Source organism: Phaenicophaeus curvirostris, chromosome 13, assembly GCF_032191515.1.
Source record: "Phaenicophaeus curvirostris isolate KB17595 chromosome 13, BPBGC_Pcur_1.0, whole genome shotgun sequence".
Classification (NCBI taxonomy): domain Eukaryota; kingdom Metazoa; phylum Chordata; class Aves; order Cuculiformes; family Cuculidae; genus Phaenicophaeus; species Phaenicophaeus curvirostris.
Genome location: NC_091404.1, coordinates 17,165,870 through 17,171,910, shown reverse-complemented (window position 1 = coordinate 17,171,910; position 6,041 = coordinate 17,165,870).

Here is a 6,041-nt window from a genome sequence, read left to right as displayed (position 1 = left end):
CATTGCAGAATTGGAAAAGCTGAATGCTGCAGTAACATTTGTTCTTCACAGCTTCCTGCTCGGCTACAAAACCATTTGCATTTCATGTGCGATGTCTGCTCTGCTGCTGCAATGCCACACGTGAGCCAGATACGATCAGAGAGCCAAGACTGCACCTTGTACCTGTGGTCTTTCCTTGGTACTGCTGCTAAGTGAACACAAAAAAAGGAAGTGTTGAGCTTACTTCAACACAACAGGATAACAAGCTTGACATAGTAATTCTAGAAAGAAAAAGTGGAAAGTTATTGAGGAAACAGGTAATATTAAGAATATGTAAAGATGCAGGTTTTGGCTTGCTCATAAGACAGATCAACAGTATCTTAGCTTCAACTGAGATTGCTTCAATCCCAGAGTCTGGATTAAAGAACAAATTCTTAGGTTATAAAATTTATGTCCCAATAAAATATACTCCTTGTAACACCTATCCACACCTATTTTTAGTAAAACAGGATGAATAGAGAAAAGAAATTTAAATATGCTGGTTTAGAACAGACCTCTAAACTGAAAGCTTCCTTTTTTTGGTATGAGAGCATTTGCAACTACTTCCCGGGGCAAGCTGAGAAACAGATAGTACATATTAAAATTATATTCTGTTATCCATGCGTGACAGCTTTAACTACTCCTTAATACATGCTGACCTCACAACAGAAATATGAGCAGGCTAAATACGAATTATTCTCAGAGCCACCAATATAATACTTTGCAAGTCAGACTTCCAGACCCAAAGGAGTTGTCTTTGTATTTAATAACCTTTAACTGATTTCCCTTTCATGAATTTGTTGGCTCATACAGAACCTGCAGACATACTATTTGTCAGATCAAACACAGATGGAGTCTGTTTTATGCAACTGGTGGTCTTGCATGCACCCTTGATATATTACTTGTTGAGTCTCTGAACATTGTTTGAAGAAAGGATGCATCACATGTTAGAAAAGACTGTTTTGGGATTTCAAGGACACAGTCTTTCTCATTAATATATCTTGGATGTATATTTTAGCCACATGAACAAACACTTTATAGTATTCACCAATCTCAGATGCAAGGTCTAACTTCCTCAATATATTACAAACTTGGATTTTGTCCTCAGATTCAGGCTTTGTGCTGGGAACACGGAAACTACTTGATCCTTGTAGCTTCTTCAACATGTTACAAAGTTGTATTCTTTACTTTTCTTAAAGCAGGAGGAAAGAACAAAAATATTACAACTGCACTATGCATTCTAAATTTGTTTAGATGTGGCTTGTGACAATATACGTATCGTCTACTGTACCTGTTAGGGAAACATAAACATATCAGCACTATTTTATTGAAAAAAAAAAAGGAACAGTGATTTCACTAGTAACCATGATTTGGAAGATTCAAAGAAATATTCTTACTTACAAAGAGCCATTTAATCCTTCCATTAATTCATCACTCAATTCCCTGACTCAGGTGACAAGCCTAGAAAAGCACATAGAGTGTGTTATTTGAAATAGACCAATAACCAATGTCCTTTTTATTAATTTCAGAAATTAGTATTATTGTGGGTGTGAGGGCAATCTTTGAGCCATAAGACATGATTACAGTTTACTGTCAGCATTGTTAATCAAGTGTTGCTTCCAGAGTGCCAAACTATTACATTGGATAGAAGTGAAATCAGAAGTCAGAAGCATGCCCAAAAATTTCAGCACTATTGTTTCTAAAGTTATACAATAGCACCAATAATAAAATTTTGCACTGTAAAGGCCAATAGATAAAATATTTGTAAATTTTAGTCATGAATATGTTTAATTGGCTACTGCAAATTATTTCAGTTACATTTTACAAAATACAAACCTTCTTAATCATTGTTCATTCTAGCATAAAGTAAATCTTGCTGTGTTTGAAGAGAACCTAGTCATCTTAACAGCCTCCATTTTTGTTCCTTTTTATTTTATGAGATTAGAATATTTAATAACTTTCACCGTACTTGGCTGCAGTGGAAGTGTGAAGAAGAGTAAAACTTGCACAGTGGATTATGTGGTTGGGACAAAACTCAGTTCTGTAATTATGTTTGGTCCTGTCGCTTAGGTTTGCAGAAAAGCCAAAATTACTGGTTCTTTTTTTCCCAAGATTTATACAGAGTTGTACAGAAAAGTAAAGCATTGTTAGTGTCAGACCTATTATCTGAATATTTGCCAAAAGCATAGCTTTTTTTATTTTCTTCCTAAAAACATTCCAGTTTGGAGGAAAATAAATAGAAATACTTAGTGCTTAAACAGTCATCATTTAATTGCAAATAAGACAGACACTAAAGCAGCCCTGGAATGCTCACTACACTTACACTTATCTTTGTAAAGACTCTCAGAACTTCCAGCAACAGTCTCCAGTATTGAAGGTCCAGACCTGGTATGGTTGCACCTTTAGAGCTCTAATGCAGGGTGGTCTTGGGAAAGATCATTGAGTCTTTGCACATATCCCCCTAAATTCTCAGAGACTGAACATAGAGTTCTTTTTAACACAAGTTTCATTTTCATTAAAAAGAAAAATGTGTTCAGGCAAGTTGATGGAGAAATGAACCAATTTGAATGTATTGAAGTTCTTTGCTTTGCTACAGTGCTTTTTAAATGGTGTCTAAACAGTTGGTCACAGATTTATTTATGTTTCCATGTAAAGAAAGAAAATATTATCATTTTCTATATGGGAAACAGTTTCCCTAATTATTTGGCTCCTTCTTCTACCACATAAACACGGCAATTTGTACCCCTCTCCTTCAACTGGCTGCAATTAGCAGCTACATTGCAATAAGCAGATTATGTTAATTAAAACCTCAAAACTATGTAAACAATGGGAAAGCTGACTAGCCATTTTCTATTTTTGCCAACTGGGAGGAACACAAGAGAAATTAGTAACAAGCTTAATTTTGCTGTTTATAGTTCAAGTTATTTGTAACAAATAATGACATTTTAAAAGTATTTCTAAACAATTGACTGTATCTTTCTATACTAATTTAACTTCATCCCATACGAGAAGATTTACATCTGTATGAATTGGGGAAAAAAAACGTTTCAAAACAAATCTACAAAGGTGTTCAGGGAACAGGTTTGCACACATTGTGACCAAACTGGAATATTAAACACAAGTTTCCTTCCATACCTGAGTCACACTCTCAAAAAGTCACAGCAAAGAAGAAAAGTAGAACTTAGTTCTGCTTCTTTGGCAAAACTTTGTGCAAACTCTATTATAAACATTACCCAACAAACACAAATGAAAGTTTTAAGACAATGTTGCAGTTTCATAGAAGCTATAGTTTGGTTTTTGCTCTTCTGTTGCCAAACCAGGACTGTTTAGTGAGGATGGGAAGAGTGGAAGGCAAAAGTGGATTTTGACTGTTAGTCATTGTGCTCCCTCTCCTCCAGTATCACAGACTAAAGGGATGTCAACACCAAATGAACTGCATGGACAGATGGCTGTGTACATATATAACATATTCACTACAGCTATGAACCTCCCAATGATCAGACTTTGAGGAAGAAGAAACAGAATGAAGAACTACAGCCCTTCTTCAGCTTTATGCTGGAAAAACTCTGTCCAGGTACATGAAGGACAGCAGGTTTGCGCTGCTACTAGGTATCATTGATTGACTACAAACATGAAAACATGAGTCTAGGGAAAGGTCACAGCTTCAGATGAGGTGTTAGGCTGTTTCTATGAGGTTTTGCAATGACAGTATAGGAAAAGAAAATTATACAGAAATATATAATGGCTCATTCACTCTGGGACCAGACTTTCAGAGTGGCCAGTATAAAACCACTAGTTCAGTGTATGGTTTCATTTACACCTTTGATCTAAACTCTTTCGCAAAATGGGAAGATTCTCAGAAGGTGTGAAAGTTGCCAATAGATGTATTATTCGCAAACCCTCAGGAGGTCATGTAATGCTAAATGTATAGGAAAAGACAAGAAGAGCACGGGAAGCTTGAAGAGGGCAGAGATTTAAGAAGAGCTGGCCATATCAATAGATTTTGGAGCTACTATCTTTCAGTCTTTAAAGAGAGTGCGAATACTGAAGTGCTTCATGTATATTATCCTAGAAAAACATTTCTTCTGTTTTAAGGGCAACACTGATTTCCCATCTCCTGCTCCCCTACAGAGCTCACAGTCTGTGGGAGGGCTATTCAAAGTAAAAAGTGCAGTTGATCATTTTGCTTTTTGTATTTCCACTATTTTCTTTTTGGAGACATGAACTTTAAATGAGCTGCTGTACAAGCTTCTTGGGGTCAAACCGGAGGAAATCTCATCCACCACAGAGACGTGCACAGCAGAAACCCCAAATATGGCCATTATGTTCAACTCAGCAGTCTTTTTCCTGTTGGTAGGTTTTTGATACAAGCTTAGCATCAAGCCAGGCTGTCTGACCCAATGAAATCTATTTCTGTGACATTGAAAAGCTCTTGATGAAAGTCGATCAGTTTAGGGACTGTTTTTTCAGAGTACCTGGAATCATGACAGGGGAAGATGTGGGTTTTAACAGAATGGCTGCTTTTTCTTCTTAGTTTCTGAGCAGTGAGGAATATGTGCTAAGTAAACCCATTTATTCTGCAAACAGTACATGTATTGCTTGATGCCAACAGGTACATTTTAGTCTATTTGCCGAGAAGTTTGCTTTTTACCAGAATTAACCCTTTTGCCAGGTTATTTTGAAATAGTTTGAAGGGTTTAGCTCTTGATGGGACTGTTTCTGGTTAAAACACATAGCAGTCCTCAGGCTCCTGAGTGAAACAATTTTTAGTTTTCATACTGTACAAACAAGATTATCGAGGGAATACGAATGATAAACAGGAGAAACGGCAGCTTTGGCAGTGCTAATGAAACTGAGTAACCTCCCTATATTTAAGATTTCACAGAATTTCCTGTACAAATACGTGTTCATTGCAGTAAGCTACTGCTATTAAGTAGTGTTAAAATTACTGCAGAAGGCTTTTGCCTGCACATACAGGGTTTTTGATGCTTTCTAGGCATCCTGAACTTACAGAATATGAGTATGTGGTTTGTAAAATCATCCAACTTTATCTAGTCTAGAAGATTTTTTCAACTACAATTTAAACAGTTTGTTTACTTATAAAAAGTTTTATGGACTCTTTGATTCTTACTGAAAAAAGGTGGAAGATAAATTTCACAGCAATAAATACACATTTGGTGGTGTTATGAACCCTTAATTGTTCCTTTGCATGGATTTCCCCAGCCTGGAAGCTAACAATGACTATTTAGAGATGATGAGTTTAGTTCACTTTTACATCTCAATCCATTCTCTGCTTGAGATGAAATGAAAGAAATGTCTCTTTTCTCCTGCCAGTTATTATAATGGTATGAAAAAATGACTTAAATATTGACCTTGTCAATAAGACCAAGTTCAGATGAGCTGAAGGTAAATCAAACAATCTTTTAATCCCAGGAAAATATTTTAAGGCTTTCCTTTCTTATTGTCTCAAGCTCGCTTTTAAGACCTTAGTTTATGACACAGTTGTGATTCATGCAATCACCAAAAGAAAACTGACAAAAGAATAAAACAATGGTTATCCACTTTTGTACCACTGAGTCAGTTTTATGGTTTGTTAAAAGCAAACTTTTTAACCTTTTTAAACAACTACTGATTGTTACTTAATTTTTCAATAAAATAAACCTACTGGCAATTTTCTCACCCAAGATAAATCAAACCAATGCATTACTTGACACTGGCTCTTTCTTTTGCTCTCTCTCAAGTTGTTGCTGTTCAATCTTATCCACTGTTAATATATATTGCATTTGCTATTTAATCCAAATGGGACTTATCACTGTTCTCTAGCTTGTCATCTCTGAATTGAAGTCAAGACTAAATTCAGAGCCTCCAATTCTACATAGGGGGGAAATAGACACTTCAAAACAGGATTTAAGTGACCAACAACCCTAGCTATTAATTCTACATACTCTGTGGGTAGAGCACAAGTACAGGTTAAGTTATGCAACTTATTTAAAAGGTTTTAATGCTGATGCCATTGTATCTAC